This window comes from Notamacropus eugenii, chromosome 1 (assembly GCF_028372415.1).
Source record: "Notamacropus eugenii isolate mMacEug1 chromosome 1, mMacEug1.pri_v2, whole genome shotgun sequence".
Taxonomy (NCBI): domain Eukaryota; kingdom Metazoa; phylum Chordata; class Mammalia; order Diprotodontia; family Macropodidae; genus Notamacropus; species Notamacropus eugenii.
The window spans coordinates 446,829,556-446,848,653 of record NC_092872.1 but is presented as its reverse complement, the minus strand read 5'-3'; the positions used below and the strand labels follow the sequence as shown (position 1 = coordinate 446,848,653).

The 19,098-nt window shown below is 36.7% G+C and overlaps 1 protein-coding gene and 1 long non-coding RNA gene across 5 annotated transcripts in view; one reads left to right on the top strand and one right to left on the bottom strand.

Annotated features, from left to right (window-relative positions):
- NR6A1 (nuclear receptor subfamily 6 group A member 1) overlaps positions 1-19,098 on the top strand; it is a 258,239-nt gene that overhangs the window by 78,693 nt on the left and 160,448 nt on the right. The gene's annotated exons all lie outside the window — the stretch shown is intronic.
- Positions 1-19,098, bottom strand: part of LOC140519146 (uncharacterized) — a 45,686-nt gene that overhangs the window by 2,818 nt on the left and 23,770 nt on the right. Inside the window, exons 2-4 of one of the 3 annotated variants that reach the window (XR_011972106.1) lie at positions 6,630-6,745; positions 4,557-4,664; positions 3,529-3,588 (exon numbers count right to left, since the gene is read on the bottom strand). This is a non-coding gene — a long non-coding RNA (uncharacterized lncRNA). Of the gene's footprint in view, positions 1-3,528; positions 3,639-4,556; positions 4,665-6,629; positions 6,746-19,098 lie in introns of those variants that run through there. The other 2 variants (XR_011972108.1, XR_011972107.1) reach the window with 2 other exon arrangements.

Genomic DNA, 19,098 nt, shown 5'->3' with positions numbered 1-19,098 from the left:
GAAATTATTCCAGGTGTGAGAAAAAACTGTGCAAAGATGTGGAGGTGGGAGATAGAATACCAGGTTTGGGGAACAGCACATAGTCCATTTTGGCGACAATTTAGATGAAGGGAAGTAGTGTTAAATAAGTCTAGAATGGGTAGGCTTAAATGTAGGCTACACAGGATTTTAAAAATTCCAATATGAAGAATTTGTATTTTATTTTGGAGACAGACAGGGATCACTGAAACTGATAGAGTAGGTTAGTGTCCAGGTCAGACTTGTATTTTTTAGGAACATTATTTTGGTAGCTCTGTGTTGTGAGTCAGGAGAGTAATTTGGAGAGAGATTCTGGGAATATGTGCCCCTGCAAGATTGAAGGCAAATATGATAGCTTTTTCATCTTTATATCTTCCTCAGTGCCAAGCACAGAGCCCTGCACAGAGTAAATGCTTAATTTACTGTGGAGTTTAAACTGAAATTGAAGACATTAGCAAACAGCAATCAACTTGAGACAGCTTCAAAATATAAGGTAGATTACAATGCTTCCTCCTTTAGTTATTTGATCCGCAGTTTGCATTCATTGATCAGTGAGTTGATTGAGATAAAAACCCACCGACAGCAATGAATGTTTATTGCAGACATTATATTCTCCAGAGTTAGGACTTAAGGGGCATCTCCTCCTGAGTGTTCTTGGCTTTTTTTTTCCCAACAGAAAGGCTGTCCAAGAGTTGATTCTGATCAGTGGTAGCCGTCTTCTTTCTCTAGCATCTGTATGATAGTTAATTTACTTTATGGGAATAGGGATATATTAGGGTAGGATTCAGTGCCATCATTTTTTAGATGATGAAACTTGAAGCCCAGAGAAGGGAAGGGAATTGCCCAAAGTTTGAAATAGATAAGGCAGTTGGTTGATGGATGTGTTTGGACTAAATCTTACAGGCTTACAGTGTTAGTGCTGAAAGGAGAACTTCAGCTTATGGAATGTTGGAGCTTTGAGGACCTTAGTGATATTCTATTTTATAATGGAAGGAATTGCAGTTCAGCCAGGAGAATGACTTGGGAAAATCACTTTCATTCTGCTATTTTTCCTGTAGTGACCTTTTCTCCATTCTATTTCTGTCCTTTTGACAATGATTAAGTGACTTTTCTAGGTCACTGGACTTGTAAGAAGTAATATATGGATTAAAATAAGCTGATACTTAAATAAATAGAGTGTTTAAATGACCTAAGCTTACACAGCTAGTAAATAGAAAGGATGGATTTCAAATTCAATTATTTTGTCTCTTTCTGGTGCTTTCTTCATATATAGCATTTAATGTGTGCAGTGTACTTTACAAATATTATCTAATTTTGTCTTCATAACAACCATGGGAGGTAGGTGTGTTGTCTCCATTTTACTGATGAGGAAACTGGGGCAGACAGAGGTAAAAGTGATTTGCCCAGGTAAATTTTTGAGGACATATTTGAACTTGGGTCTTGCTGACTCTAGGTTCAGATTTCCATCCACTGTCCTACCCAGCTGCCCCTACATAGTTATTTGAAACAGATACATTCTTCTATTCCTATCACTGAGTTTGCCTCTTGTGCTGAAACACTGGTTCATAATATATAGAAATGAGTCAAGAACAGTTTTTATATTTTAAACTGAAGAAAAGTCTTTGAAAACCTTCCAGTGATGTCTTTGCAGGAACAGCTATGCAACCATTAACTTTCTACAGTAACAGTTTTTACCGTTGCTTATAAATCATACCCTGTTAGCTTTATTGAGCAGTGTGTCTGTGATAAACCTCAAGGTACAGTCAACGGTCGATGGTTTCTTTTAAATCTCCAAACTCACCGACAGCGTTGAATGTTCACTGAAGTTATCTGTAGGTTGCTCTCCATATGCCTTTTGTGTGTGCGTGTGTCTGTGCATGTGTGTATATTTATATAAATGTGTATATATATTTTTTCTTGCATCTCTTTTCCACTTGAAAGCTGCTGATGGCTGCCTGTTCCTTTCAGGAGCTCACAAGTACTTTAATTTGGAAATGGACTGTGTATTAGAAAAGAGCTAATAAATTGCAGGACTGTGAGGCCATAGTTAAAGTCACACTTGAAGAAGAGAAGACTGAGAAAGCTGCTTTGCATGGTGCTTACTAGTAACTATGAAAATGTCATTTTCATTTTTATATCTGCTGTTTTAAAACCTATCTTCACTTAAGTAATCCTTTGATATCTCATTTCAAATATGATTGCAACTCTGCTTTCTGTAGATTTTTGCTAGAATATTTAAGTTCTGGTTAGTTCTACCAAACAGGAAGACTTTGAGGATGGGCCTGGAAATGAACTGGATGTATCCAAGAAACATCCTATCAGAAGTTCATCACTAGAGGGTTGATCTCTAAACAATTAATTTTTCTTTGGATTGTGGCAACTCATGAAGACTATCTGTTGAGGTATAATCATGTTGTAATGTTAGTTGATAGGAGTTCCTATGTTCATAGGATATATAACTAGAAGGAATGATAGAGATCAACTTCTCATTTTACAGATGAAGAAACTGAGGCAGGGGGAAATGACTTATCTACTTTATATTCTGATACATATATGCATATGAAATATGGTTTCAAAGTTAGAGCTCTTTCTTGTTGCTCTCTCCTATCTGATGTGTTCATCTGTCCATATCGGTGAAATCGTAGATCTTTTTAAGTATTGAAATAATATTTTTGACCTAAACTATTTGCTTAAAACTTACTGTTGTATATGTATTACCAGAGCTCCTACCACACAAGGCCCAATTTATTTTGTTTCTTTATCCTTAACAAGGGGGTTAAGAGGTTCTTATAACCCACTTAAAATTTTTCTTTTGAAGCTCTTTTATATCTCTGTCACTTCTCTATCTCTTCTTCCCCCTCCAATAGAACACTCTCATAATAAGTTAGTACAGTTAAGCAAAACAAATCAGCACTTGGCCATGACTGAAATATATCACCCATTCTTCACCTGTTGTCTACCCTCTCTGCTGAGAGGCACCTCAAATCACTTATCAAAAAATTCCACCCTGAGAGATATGGTGACTCACAGCAGTATGGCCCTTTTAAAATGTATAATACTATTTTGACAATAAACCTTGGAGATTTGTAATGCAAGAAGTACTGTATTATCTTTCCCATTTTAGAAATGCAGAATCCTGTAGCTGAAAGGACACTAGATTTCGATTCAGAAGGGACATGAGTTTGAATGTGTGCTCTTAAACTAGCTGGGCAAATCATGGAGCCTCATGAGCTTTTGTGTTTTCTTTCCTTCTCATATATACAATGGGATTATCTATGTCTATCGGTTGTTGTAAAGAAAACAATTGTATGCCTTTAAGGGCTATATCGTTATGAGCTTGCAGTGCTACTCTGGATGATGAATCTTAATTTCTGAGAAGGAAAGTGAAGTGTCTGTAGTTGTTTGTTAGTAAGTGCTGTAGCTGGGATTCAGACTTACGTTGGCTGACCCTCACATTTAATATTTCTATTATATCGACCTGCCTCCCACTGGGCTAAGTAGAGTACTTACTTCTTTAGCAGAAGTCTCCTCTACTTCAGTTATGGGAGTGGTGGCCAGCCAGCAGATGACCTGAGTTCCAGAGACAAGAGGTAAAAGGTATTCAGTAATTTGTCTTAGAGTATCTTCAGGGATTACTTAAACTTGATAGAGTTAATTATCACACTGAATAAGATAATCATGATCCAAAAAGGTCATCATTTTTTAAAATTTACTAATTTAAAATGATGTTGAATTTTTTTTAATTGTAAAGTTTTCCATTTAGGTTTTTTAAAAAATCAGCTATACCAGGACAAGATGGAAGGGAGGTGCCACTGGCAGGAGCTGGATAGTTCTACTGGCCTGAAAGGTCAGTATGGGTCAAGAGTGTGACATGACATCCAGAAAAATGAAACTCAGTCTTAGAGTTCAGAGTAAGAGTCTGTCTGCCCTGGTCAGACCTTTTCTGGAATATTGTGTTCAGCTCTAGGTACTTGGTTTTAAGAAGGAGGGTCATATTCTAGCTGAAGTACTTTGAAGGGCTTTGAGTTTACTCACCCTTGTCATATGAGGAAGGGTTGAGGATATAAGGTGTTTAGCCGAGAAAAGAGGAAATTTAGGAGCTATCTTCAAATATTTGAAAGATTTGCATGGAAGAAGGATTAGTTTTGTTCTACTTGGCCTTGGAGGATAGAATGAGGAGATTGCAGTGAAGCAGTTTCACAGACTCAGGCTCAAAAAAGAAACAAATTCTCAACCTTCATAGCTATCCAAAAGTAGATTAGGCTGCCCTGCGAACTGAAATTGACCATCAACGTCAGTCTTCAAGTAGGGCTAAATAGCTACTGTTCCAAGATGTTGTAGGGAGGATTGCTTGCTGGTATGGGTTTTATTGGGTAAATCTTTTGAAGTTCTTTCCTTCCTTTGAGATTTTGTGATTCATTTTTAATGGGTGACATTTTTTAGCCTCTCCTTCAAGTTGGAAATTAAATGTTGTGGAAACCAGGCAGGTGGTACACATTTTAAACACAACCAAAAAATTAGACAAAGAAAAAACTCACCAAGTATTTGGTTTGAACATAAATTGTTTGTGTTACACCTGTGTCTCAATTATTTTTTCGTCTGTCAAAACACTGAAGGCAGCTCTGGCTTTGCCCCGACCCTCAGTGCTATAACGGTGAATTGCATATAGGAAAAAAAATCAAACTATTATTACTCCAAAGTTGAAAAAGTTGTCAAATGAGAAAGGTGATAAAATTGTTACTTCAACTAACATCACTGATTGGTCTCATAAAATTGGTTATTACATGAGAAAACATTATTGGTATTCAACTTCATGGGTATAGTATTACAAATGGAACATCAGAGAGGACCGACTGATAGAGAGTTAAAACCATGGGAGTTTCAGCATTAGCTTGGATTATTTATTTTGTATCTCAGGCAGTTGGCCAGAAGATAGAAGCAGAATTTCAGGATGTTATGATAGGACTTGCTTTAAATTTTAATAGCTAAATCTTTTGGAGTATCCTGTATTAGTGGGTAGAATGGCAGAGTGGCATTGGTCAGGGAAATGTTAGATAGGCATGCCTGTGGTTTTTTCCTTTTCCCCCCTTTCCCCATGGAATGATTAGAAAGACCTAGATTTCAAGTGAAAAGACCTGGGGTTTGGATGTCAATATCAGCCATTTAATTGCTGTATCACCCTAGGTAAATCACCTCACTTTTCTGAGTCTCAATTCTGGCTTCATTTTGTTTCCAGCCTTTCACTTTCAAACTCATTTTTATTGCTCAAGCAGGGCTAATTATAATCAGACAGAGAAATCTTAATTGCATGTATAACCTGTGTAAGTCAGAAAAAATAGTTTGTTAAATATTTCATCTCAAGCAAAGATGCTGTACGTTGAAAGTATATTATGTGTGTGAGGAAGTGAGTTAATGCCTCTGAAGACATCCTTCAGAGCTCCAGGGAAGTAAAAGACCATCATAATATGGCCTTTGAATTTATTCTTTACAGTGTCATACTTATGTGGGTTTTAAGAAATATGTGATATCACAGAGATGGAGTGTACTATCACTTTTTAAATGATTCTTAGGAGTCACAGAATCATTGGATCTAGAACTTACAACCCAAACCTTAAAGCTGTAACAGATCTTAGAGATAAATTAGTTCAGTCTGTTGTTTTAAATAATGATTAAACTGAGGCTCAGAGGTATAAAAGTGGCTTGCTCAAAGTCGCATAGCTAGTAAGAAAACTAGAATTTAAGCCCAGGTCCTTTAACTCCAAATCAAGTATTTCTTTCCCCTACACCATGTTGCCTTTTCTAGATCTTGATTAAGGACAAAGGCACTCTTAGATAAGGTCATATAATGCAAAACTCAGCAAAATTAGTCTTGATTGGAAGCCTAGATTTATTTATTTTACCTAGTTTTGCCCTTATTCAAATATAACAAGCAGGGATGTTCCTCAGTGTCCAGAATTTGGACTTTAAAGACTTAAACTGGGTCTCTAGGCAAATTTGCACCTACTGCAGGGAATCTGAATTGAGTTTTATAGAGGTGATGGAATGTATGGTTTACTTTTGGATAATTGGTTGGATGAGGTTATGCTAGAATTCCAGGACATTACAACAGGATTTGATTGTCCATGGAGAGGCTGTATAGTATACAGAAAAAGAAATCGTGGTTCTGCTAGTTGGGCAAGTCATTTATCTTCTCTGGGCTTTAGTTGTTCAATGGCAATAATAATACTTCCACACCAACATTTAATAATCTATAAAATGCTATATAAATGTAAACTATCATAATTAATATGTTAATAGCATTATTGGAAAATAGATCATATCATTGACACATTTTAGAAGAAAAGGAGGTGGGTCAGTCAAATATTGAGTGAGGCATGAGAGATGGCTAGGAGGAATTGTGAATCACTACCCATGAAATATTTTCTTTTAAAAGCCAAGCCAAAAATTAGAGTCAAGACTCCAGTGTACATGTATTAGGAAGATCTTCAGTTGAAGACTGAGGTTTGAAAAGCTTAATAAGAAGGCATAAGAGGGTTGTGAACTGTATAGGTAGAAGCAGTAACCACATCAGTAACATCACAGATACGGTAATGTACTGGGGAGTTTTTTACATGTTTCATCTCATTCATATGGTTCCAGAATAGTTATAATTCACATTGCTTCATCTGAGAAATGGGAATGTTGTTCTTAGGAACACCTTAAACTTCTGGGGTCTACTCTTTGGTACCTAGAGGAAACAAAGCAAAAATACAATAAAATGATCCATTAACACTAATGGAATATGATGAAAAGTTTATAACATTAAGTTGCTCTCTCTCTCTACAGACACAGACACACACACACACACACACAATCTTATGACATGGTTTAAGGTTTGCAAAGCTATTGCTTCACAACACCACTCTGTGGTTAAATGGGATGAAAGTATTATCATCCCCATTATACTGGTAAGGAAACTGAGACTCAGAAGGGTGATTTCAGTCCAGAACTTTCCTATTGCATTGCATCATGTTGTGTTTCAGTGTTTTGAAGGTACTCTATGAACCAGAGTCCTCCTGTATGTCTTAAAAGTCACACACCCTGAAGACAAGCTCCAGTTCCTACTAGTCAATAAGGTGGCTCAATCTTAATCAGTGCTTCTCATAGAGCATTAGACAATTGTCACATTAATTTTGATGCATGTTTTTCTCCTGTATGGAAGATCCTATTTCTTAAAATCAAACTCATTAACTTCCTTTTGATTTTCCTGGGAAAACTTTTTCTTAGATATTATTGACTAAGTGGTTATGTAGATATATGTCTGCTTTTCCCTCTAGGTTGTTACAGATTTATTTCAGAGTACCAGTAATGATAACTTGTTCTATGTATCTAGTTACATGTACCTTCTTAGTTATAAAATCATAGAGACAGAGTGGTGTGATTGAAAAAAAGCAATGGACATGGCATTTAGGAGATCTGAGTTTGAGCCCCAGCTCTGCCATCAATTTGCTTTTGTAGCCTTAGGCAAATCACTTAACTCTGAACCTTAGTTTTCCTCTGTAAAAGTGGGAATTGGAGTGAATTTGGGGCACCTTCCAGCTTTAAAATTCTATATTTTCCAGTGGCTTCCAGCTCTAAAATGGTGTACTATGCTTTTTTTCCCCACACTATTTCATCTGATCTTAGGAATCTAGAAAAGTACAGGGTAGTATCCTACTCTGTATAAGTAGGATACGTAAGAAAACAATTTCAGAGACTGACTGAGTGACAACATCAGGGACTGAACTCAAATTTCATGATGTAGTACTTTTTATTATACCCCGTTGCATCTCCAGTTATACCACAGACCTCAGATTTTATAGAATGAATACATTTAGCAAACAATCCTGATTTTTGTTGTCTTCTTGCAGTCACTAATGAAGAAAAGATGAATTCTAAATCTAAAATTCTTTGTTATATATTATAGGTACAATGTGATTTGGCTTATAAGCATGTATTAAATACTTATTTGTGCCAATTTCAGTGCTGGTTTAGCTCAATAATTTCACTTGACACTCTTTCAAAAACAAAACAGTACCTCCAAAACCCCACCACCACCCCAGAAATAAATCCCAAACCACTGGCTAGATCATTAACAATTTGGGAGTGACCCATCATCACATATAATCAAAATATTTACAGCAACACTTTTTGTAATAATTAAGAATAGGAAACAAATAAGACGCCCATCAGTTGAGTCATGGCTAAACAAATTATGGCACATGAATGTAATGGAGTATTGTTATGCTATAAGAATGATATATGTGATGAACACAGGCAAGCAGGGAAAACTCCATATGAGTGAAGTAAGCAGAACCAAAAAAAGAACATTCACAGTAACTACAGCAGTGTAAATGGAAAGAACAAAATAACACATGAAAAAAATCAAAATTAAATGTGACAAGGTTATAAAGATTAAGTAGGACTTGAATGAAGAGATACCAGAAAATACCTCCAACCTCCTACTTCATGGAGTAGGGGGTCCACGAGAGTTACACATTGTGCATGTATTCAGACTTTCTCAATATGTTGATCAGTTATGCTAATTTTTTTTCTCTCTCTCTCAAAATACCGTGTCATATGGAATGACTCCCAGAAAGGGTTACTTGTGATATCTATAGTAATATAAGAAACAGAAAATAACAATAAAATCTTATTTTTTAAAAAGAATTTGGGGGGGTGATGATAAAAGCAACCCAGCATCTGCTATAGTAAGATCTAATTTGCATAACTTGATTTGATTGTCTATTTAAGTAGTTCTCTAGTTAATGTGAAAAAGAAAAATGTGAAAAAGTTGAATGAGTCATCAGCCAAAAAAAAAAGTTCCTACTAACTTAGGTTACATGAAAAGTGCTCTTAGGGATCTTTAGATCCACTTCCCACAGGGAAGTGAGCAAAGAGTCCTGAACTCTGCTCTTATTAGACCACATGTAGAATATAGTATTCATTTTTGGGCATCCTGTGTAGGGAGAACATGAACAAGCTGCAGAAAATCACAGAGAGGATTACCTTCAGGTCTTGCCACATGTGAATCCATTTGAAGAAACTAGGGATAGTTTAGCATGGAGAAAAGAAGACTGGAGGAGATGTTAGCTGTCTTTAAGTGTATGGTGGGTTATCTTGTGAAGGAGATGAGACTTGTTCTGCTTGATTCCACAGAACAGAATTAGGAACTATGTGTATGCGTTAGGCTGAGTGTCAGGCAAGTCTGCACAGCCTGCAGCCCATGAAGAAGGCAGAGGAACGCGTCCCCTACCTTTTTCATGGGCTACCTGAAATTCTTTGGCAGGCAGCAAGTTGTGCAGGCCTGATAGACGGGGGAAATGGCCTGACAATGAGAACTATTCAAGAGCAGAATGACTTGCGCTTTGGTCCCTTGTTGGAGATGTAGAGGGGGCTTCTACAGGGACAGGTTTGACTCCATGCCTGCTCTACGACCTTCTGACCCTGAGATTCTGTGATTTTGGGGAACAGAAGCACCCCCTGAGATCACTTGGCCATCTTGCAACCCGCATAAGTCTGTTGCTCTTCCATTTCATCATCTGTATTCAAATATTGTTTAGTGTTTGTTGTGTTCTTGGGCGCTCACGTGAGGAATGCCTTTTTCTCTTCCAGTTAATCCCTTTTTGAAATCAGTATCCCTCAGCTAACATGATTGCGATTTATAGCAATTATTTGATTGACTAGCACATCAGTGAGATTTGTAGTCTAACTTTATGTCTAAGTCATTTTGAAAACAAATATTTCCCAATTGTTTGGGTGCATATGCCAAACAGTAGGAGACCTCTGTCAAATGATCTAGAATGTAAGGATTAGAAGGAACATTATAACAGATGTTAATACAGACGCTGAGTTGGAAGATAACTTTAAAAAGCATTTAGTCAAATTCCCTCATTTCAGAGATGAGTAGTCACTCCCAGGTTGCTAAACTCAAGCCACAAAGCAAGTTAGTGAACAACCCAGCACTAATACCCACATTTTCTGACTGCCAAGTCAGTGTTCTAAATAGTTCAGGATACTGTTCATAGTATTTGGTTGGGCTAGTGATTTAGATTTTGTAATTATGCACTGACAAAAGACACCATCAATCGGTAACCCTAAACTTATACAACTGTAGTTTCTAAAAGGGGTTGCCAGATTAGAAGTTAAATAGCGATATCTGAATGAATTTGCCATATTATTAGCTGTGAGATTTCTTGCTCATTTGATAGGAGAGCAGACTCTTGACTAATGCTGGCTTGGCACCAAACCTGCCTCTTTGACTCCTAAATCTGGTTTTAATTTGACCTGGAAAAAAAAAGTTTCATGGAAATATTTAAAATAAGGTGAACTTAACCAAAATGTTTGCTTTCACAATATCAATAGGGGAAATAAGAGCACCCTATAAAGAACTTTAAGGTTGATATTTTTATATAAAATCAGTTTGTCATCTGTTTAATTGCCTGTATGATTGTACCAAGGACTTAAGAGATATGTGAACTCACTAGTTAAGCGGTTTTTGTTTTATTTAATGAATACCTTTGCATCAGGTCACCTCACATAACTTGGATCCTTTCTTCCTCCCTCCCTGAGATGGTAAGTAATCAGATATATGTGATACATGTACAATAATGTAGACCATTTCCATATTAGTCATTTTGTACAAGAAGATTCAAATAAAAGAAAGTGAAAAGTAGCATGTTTCAATCAGTATTCAAGAAATATCAGTTCTTTCTCTGGGGAGGCAGAGAGTATGCTTCTTCATTAGTCCTTTGGGATTATCTTAGATAGCTATTGCTGAGAATAGCTAAGTCATTCACAATTCTTTGTGGAAAACAGTATTGTTACTGTGTACAACATTCTCTTGGATCTGTCCACTTCATTATCATCAGTTCATGTAAAGTCTTTCCAGGTTTTTCTGAGATTATCCTGCTTGTCATTTCTTACAGCACAATAATATTCCATTATAATCATATACCACAGCTTGTTTATCCATTCCCCAATTGATAGGTATCCCTTTAATTTCTAATTCTTAACCATCATAGAAAGAGCTGCTATAGATGTTTTTGTACAAATGGACCTTTTCCCATTTTTTCGATGTCTTTGGGATACAGACCTAGCAGGAGTATGGCTGGATCAAAGAGAGTGTACAATTTTATAACTCTTTAGGTATGGTTTTAAATTGCTCTCCAGAATGGCTGGATCAGTTCACAACTCCATCAACAGTGCTTTAGCGTCCCAGTTTTCCCTCATCCCTTCCAACATCCAATATTTTCCTTTTATGTCATATTAGCCAATTTGATAGGTATAAGATGGTATCTCAGAGTTGTTTTACTTTTCATTTCTGTAATCAATAGTGATTTAGAACATTTTTCCATGTGACTATAGATAGTTTTGATTTCTTTGTCTGAAAACTGCCTATTCATACCCTCTGATCATTTATGGGGAATGACTTGCATTTTTTATAAATTTGACTCAGTTTTCTGTATATTTGAGAAATAAGGCTTTTATCAGAGATACTTGTTACAAAAAATTTCCCCCAGTTTTCCATTTTTTAAAATAATTTTAGTTGCATTGGTTTTGTTTGTGTAAAATCTTTTAAATTTCATATAATCAAAATTATCTATTTTACATTTTGTAATGCTTTCTTTATCTTCTTTGGTCCTAAATTCTTCTCTTATCCACAAATCTGCAGATAAACTATTCCAGGCTCTCTTAATTTGGTACCACTCTTTATGTGTAAATCATGTACCCATTTTGACCTTATCTTGGTATATGGTATAAGATGTTGATCTATACCTAGAACCTTCAAAATCTTTAAAAAAGAAAACAAAAAAAAACTACAACCAGAAGAACTCAATATGATACATTTTCTGGTATTTTTTTTAAGTCAGGGATGGCAGGAATGCTGAATTGTATTGCAGGATGTGAAATGAGCACTGGTCATTTACTTCTGAAAGTCTTAAACAGCTTAAGTATGTCCGACAGCCAATTGATTAATGCAAGAACGGGGATCAAGGTATATTTAATCATTCATTTTGAAATGTAACAAAAGAGACATATTTCTTGTCTTTAACCTATTATAAGATTAAAAGTTAATTACTGAATACTTTATTCTTACTAAACTTGGTCATTGCTCTTAGAGGTTCTGTCTTGCCTATGTTAATTGTAGACTTATGTTTAAAACACTGTCGTTATGGCTAAGTGGAAATGTCGATTTCAAAGTATTTTTAGTTATTTATAATGTTTTTTTTTTTTAAAAATCTTAATGAAAATAGCTTTTCTTAGTACCTAAGACTATTTTTGCAGGAGAGTTTCCCCCTCCTCCGTTACAAAATGCAAGAAAAACACAAATTTGGCGTGATCTAGAAAGTTTTACCGTAGTTTTTGTGGAAAGATAACTGGACTTGGAGCCATGAGGTTTTGCCACTGACCAGCTGGATGATTTTGAACAAGTCACTTCTCTCTGGCTTAGTTTCCTCATTTGTTAAATGTCTCTAGCAAGGCGATACTTGCACTGTGTATCAAGGGGTGGTTTTTGTGAGAAGGGTGGAGGTGATCTATGTTTGGATCCGCATGGAAGAGCTCTAGTGATGAGCAACTTGTCGGCCACTTTTATCTTTTAAATTTAGACTTAGGTGACTAGGGCACTGAGGGATTAAATGACTTGCCCACAGTCACATAGTATGTTTCAAATGAGATAATGTATGTATATATACATAAGGTGCTTTGCAATTGAAATACTATATATCTAACTAAACTATCTCAGTTCATGAAGTGCTAACATTCTATGTTCTAAGGTCCCTTCCACCTCTAATATTCTAGATTTTAATATTCTACATTTTAAATGCTTAGCTATAATATTCTTTGTTCTGAAGATACTTTACAGCACTAACATTCCTTATTCTGATGTATTTGGCAGTGTTGCCTTTTCCTCCCTTCTTCTCCTCCTATCCTCCACTGTGAATGCAAACTTTTAGTAACATCAACGTGATCTTCAAATATTTGATGAATACTATTGCCTTAAAAATGCCTTTAATGTGAAATATAGAGAACTGTGAGATGTCCAACATCATAGAGTGATAGCCTCAAGGCTGTGACTTTTATTAGGCGAAGTCACATTTGAAATGCTTTCTAATCATGGGTGAATACCAGAGGATAGAAGAGATTTGAGAAACACTGGACTGTCTTCTGGGAGGGATTTATTTTAATTGCTAGTGAGACTGGGGAAATAATTATAATGCCTATTAGGAGCATCCAAATACCACTTCATCTTGGGCTTCCTGCCAAATGTCTCTAGCCAGGAATTGATGTCAATAGCTGTGTGCCTTTTAGGCATTTTTGACAAAGCTGAAGGAATTGAGAAAGGCCTTCAAGTGCTGACGTACGGGAAGGGCACAAGGGATCAACAACTGACACATGTTTTAAACCTTGAAAGAATGGAATTTGGACACTAATGGTTACCATTGTCAGAAATGATAACGACAGAGACATAGAAGGACAGTCAGCTGGTGGGTTAGTTTGCATAGGACAAAAGGTACTAAATCTAGAAGATGTCACCAACCTTTCACAGCTGAGTTTAGCTGTCAGCGAATAAGCCAATTTCCTGAACTTTTTTTCCACCCAGCAACGCAGAATCAATATGAATTTTAGACCCAGAAGGAGCCTTATAGGTCATTTAATTCGGCGTCCTAATTTTTCAGAGGAGGTCCAGAGAAGGGAAGTTACTTGCTTATGGTCAGTAAGTGGTTTCTGATTCCAAGTTAAGTGCTGTAGACTATGGTACTTCTCCTGTATTAACTGTAGTCACATGGCTTGTTTACTATTTGGATTGAATTACTATTTTATGTAAGGACCACATATTATTAAATGTCAGTAACTTTGTTATAATTTTTTTTTTTTAAAAAATCTAATACTATGTCCTGTTTATCTTCATAGTTAGATCACATAGGATGATTTTGGAACTAAAACTTGAAAGATTCAAAAATTGTGTGGTTTCTGCTTGTTAGCAGAAAGCTAAGTTTTAACTCATATATTTTATTTATTTATTTTAAATTTTAATTAATTTATTTCTTTACACATAACTGAAAGTGTTGTTATAGTTATTTACAACTGTGCAGTAATGTGTTGCAAAATAAGTTATCTAGAAGGCAACAAAAGTACGTTGTTAATGTATATAAACAGCATTTATGGGATACATTTTTATATGAGTATTGGCTCTGTGGTGTTTTCAGGTTATGTTCTCAGGTAGAGAAACAAAATGCCCAAGATTAAAGGAAAAATTATATAAGCCACATGGATTTGACTCCATTAAAAACACAATTGGCAGAGTCCTAGCTCCGGGTCACCACTTGCCCCCCAGCTTTTGGAGGGATGGTGCCACCTAGGCCCTCGCTCAACACAAGCGTCCACAGCCCTGCTGTCTGAAAAAAGGGGACCTGCCCTGTGATTTTAGCTGGAAAGCATCCTTAGACTTGGAAGTCTGTTGGCTCCACCCCATTTTACTTTTGCCCATGAAAGGTGGATTGGATGCTTAACTCATATATTTTAACAACTCATATTTCTAAAGCACTTTAAGGTTTATACAAAGTACTTAGTTGGTGAGGTAGGCCTTCTAAGATCCCTTTCTACTTTTGTATTGTACTTGCTAACACACTGTGTTCTAGCTCTTGAATTATATAAAACAGTGTGGTTTTGTATTATCATCAGATGTACACATGCAAAATGGAGATTTTTTTTATCCTCATTTTGCAAAAGATACTAAGGCCAACAGGAAAGTGATTTGCCCAATGCCCTCAGATTATAGTACAGCACTGCCATTGGAATCCAGGTCTCCTGAAAAAAGGCCAAGGCTTTTCTCACTGTACTAAAGTATAGATCTTTCGGCTAAGAATATTATATGAAACAATCTGGATTTGGAACTCAGACTTGAACTCAGATCTCTGGATTTCAACGTTTATTAGCTTGTATCTCCTAGGAGTTTTGTTTCCCCCCCTTTGTAAAAAGAAAACAATAAAACAATAGGGTGGATATGAGACAAGCATTTTGTAAAATGTAAGAGATATCTTAGCAATGTGACCCTAGGCACATCATTTCTCCTCCCTCAGTTTCAGTGTCTTCATCTGTAAAATTAGGATAATAATATCTACATAATGGGGTTGTTGTGACAGTCATAGAATAACCTTATGTAAAACACTTTGTAAACCTTAAAGCCCTTATAAGTCCTGGCTACTATTAAAACTCATTGCTTTTGGTGTGACCTTGAGCAAATGATTTATCCTCTCTCATTGTACTTCCTCATCTATAAAGCAGGGAAAATATTTGAACTCTCCATTTCAAAGTGGTCATGAGAAAAGTTCCTTGTAAACTTGGAGGGCATTAATGAAACATACATTCTTATCCCTGGCATATTAGACACAGGAGTAAGTCTTTTGTGTTTAGGTCCCATCCAAAAGTGATATAGCGGGATTGGAATTGAATTATATACAAGTACAGCGGCCTGTATGTTGACAAGCAGCCAAAATCAGCATAGTAGCAGGGTCTTAAATTATCAGGAGCATTTTCTTCCCAAAGAATGGTTTTGATATGTGCTTATTGACAAACTTTGTTACTTATATAGATTTGTACATTTTCTCCTAGACTTAATTTAGGCTTAATTGAATTCTGGTTTTCCTCTTTTTTTGTTTTTGTCAGCAACTTTCTTTGTGACTACCTAAACTAAGGGCTACATGTAAGTTAAATGTTCTATATGGTCTAGTGACTCAGCTCTTTGTCAAGCTTTGTTATGTTGGCCCATCTACATCACTAACGAGCTTATAGGATCATAAGATTTAGAATTTTAGGGATGATCTAATTTCCACATTTTACAGATGGAGAAATTGAGGCCCACTGGCTTACTCAAGTTTTCATAGCTAATATGTAGCAGAGTTGAAATTTGAACTTGGGTCTTCTGACTCCAAATCTACTGTTCTTGCCTCTATCCTCTATGCCTTGTAAATAGCCTGAATTCAAAACTCTCATAGTAAGTGGGGAACAAGAGGAGAAAAAATTTTCTCCTTTTCTGGATGACAAAATGTCTTTAGGAATATTCAGGAAAAAAGTCAAATTTTTTTTTTTTTTTTTTTTTTTTTTTTACCTCCTTTCATCTTCCTTTCTTGTCCCCCTCCCACGTCCTTGTATCTTACTCCCAGGCTTCTAAGAACAAGTACTCTTAGTGCCGTCTGGCAGGCTATGTGGAGAGTTTTGCTTCTGAGTAAAATCTGAGTAACTTAGACATAAAAATACTAAAACTATCTGAAGGAAGGTTGAGCTTTGATCACGCTTTCTTGTGAGCAGTCTTATCTACTGAGGTCTCTTGTCTAATTTAGGTTTTAAGCTTCCATCCTGCCAGTGAACACAGGTTTGGTCTTTGATGCCAGAGGTTTCTCATAGGAGAAAAATCCTCTTCATGGGGGTCATATAGACAGAACACTGAACGGGTAATCAGAGCATCTGGCTTCTCATCCTGTCTCTGCTACTTATTATTTTTGTGACCCTGAGCAAGGTAATTTCTCTGGGCCTTCATTTCCTCAAATATTAAAATGAGAAGGGTGGACAATGGAGTTAATGTTTCCAAAATAGATATTGTTGAAATCTTTATAAAGTCAGAATGGGAAGGTACCTTTCAGAGCATCAAACCTTGTCCTCCTTTAAAAAATGAGGAAACTGAGACCTAGAAAAGTTGTATATTCTGAGGTACATGCATATTAATTAAGATGCAAGGCTGAGATTTGAGCTCAGATTCTGGGACTCCAAATCCAGAGCTTTCTCCACTACACCATGAATTGAAACCCCACCCCTCACCCCCGCAAATAAACTTTTAAATCCCTTCACGTCCAGAACTGTAAATGGTAGTGCATAGCAATCAGTCCTTTTCTTTCTTAAAAACAAAAACTGGGCTGGGACCTGAAGATGTTAACTAGTGGGATGGAGGACAGTTGTTTGTAGGTCACCTTCTAAACACGAGAAAATCCCTCAGCAAAGCACCCTGAGGACACATGCCAACCCTGAACAGGATTCTCACCAGAGAGTAATGATGTGAGAACTTGTCAGAGTGCAGCTGCCAAGGCTCAGTGTTTAATTTCAACACCATCTGTCTGGCAGAGTCTGCAGTTCAATGGGTTTTTTCTTCTTTAAGTAACAAAGTACAAGCACATATTCTTGTTGTACAGGGTTGGGGGGAGGAAAAGGAGAAGAATGGGAGGTATCATCCTAGGAACTTACTGCTTCTTTAAAAGTGAATACATAGCAAACTGCTTTGCCTGCCAGCCTTTGTCATAATTAGTAATAGGCACTTACAGCTGGAAGAGACCTCTGGGGTACTTGTAGCTGAACAGGAATCTTCCTACAATATCCCTGACTAGTGGCCAACTTGCTTCTGCTTGAAGACCTCCAGTGATTGGAAGCTCACTACTTAAAGCACCCTATTCCACTGTAGACTGCTCTAAAGTTGGGAAGTTTTTCTCAGCCACTCTGTTATTCTGTCCTCCATCTCTGCCACTCTCCTTTTTAAACTCTTCATTCTGTTGTCTGCATCCAAGTACACCTGCCTTAGCTTGCCATTGTCCCTCCAAAAATGTGGTTCCTAAAACTGGGTGCAGCATTCCAGGCATGGTCCTGCAGCTTTAAGTTATGAACTCTCTTCATAGCTACTTCTCACTGAACCAACAATATATTTTAAAGGAAACATTCTGATATAATAATTCATTTGTTGCCTATAGTGCTTTGCCAGTGTTTCCATTAAACTTTTCTAAACACACAATCTCAATATTTTTCAAGTTTGTATCCTTACATATATCTCCCTAATATAAGGAACAGCCAGTTTCCTTGCCTTATGTCTCAGCTAGTTTATTTTCCACATGAAGTCACTTTTTACTTTTTACTTTTGTTTTCTGTTTACAATTTTGCTGTTACTTTTACACTGCTCTTGGTCTAAGGTCTGTATGCCACTGTGGATACACTTCGATTCCCTGAGACTCGAGGAACCAAGACCCTGAAGACCAACCCCTCTCAAACAAGCCAGTGGGCCCAAAAGATTTGGTATTCTCTCTGATTTCTAGATAAGGACTCTCATTTCTATGGCACTTTATGTTTATAAGTGCTTTTCTCACAAAAACTTGACTATGTAAAGTAGATTGTACACTTTTTACTACCCCTACTTTGCAATTGAATGAACTGAAACTGAGTCAAGTGATGTGGCTCACAATCCTATAGCTAGTTAGGGTCTTCTGCCTGTAAATCTAGTATTCTTTCCAGGTGACTATGCTGCATCCCAGAACCATCTCAGAGAAAAGTATATTCTTGGCTGCTCTTCTCCATCAGGTTCAGGATCCACGAACGTAAAATTTTCTTACTTTCACTTCATAGAGCACGTTGTTTGATATCTCTTTAATGTAGATAGATATACATATATAAATATCATGATAGAATGAGATATTGTTTAAGAAACTTGGATAATTAATTAGGGGATATTTCAGTACTCTGTTACCAGAAACTCTTATTACTTATTTGCCTAGACTATCATAATAGATTTCTGACTGGTTTTCCATCTAATACTCTTGTCCCCTTTCAACTCACCCTTCCAGATGTATCTTCCTTAAACCTAGATTTAGCTATGTCATTCTCCTTTGCTCAAAACTCTTCAGTGGCTCCCTATTCCCTCCTATGTAAAGTAAATATTTCTTTCACACTCAATACCCTTCATGATACTGTATCCCTTGCCTTTCTAGCTTTATTCCATATATTCTATCCTCAAGCCAAATTGAACTAAGAATATAGAGTTAGAGCTGGAGGTGACCTGAGAGCTCATCTTCTCCAGTCTTCCTGTTTTACAAATGAAGAAACTAAGGCCCAGGTAGCAGTAAGACTGAGGTTCAAGCCCAGGTACTGTTATTCTTGAGTTCAGTGCTTCTCCATTGTACCAAGCTGCCCCCCAATTGTCTGCATCTTGGAAGTGCCCTGTACTCTTCTACCAGGGTACTTTTGTTCATGTTATTCCCTGTGCCTAGAATATCTTCCTCCTCTTTGCCCATCCTTTAAAGCTCA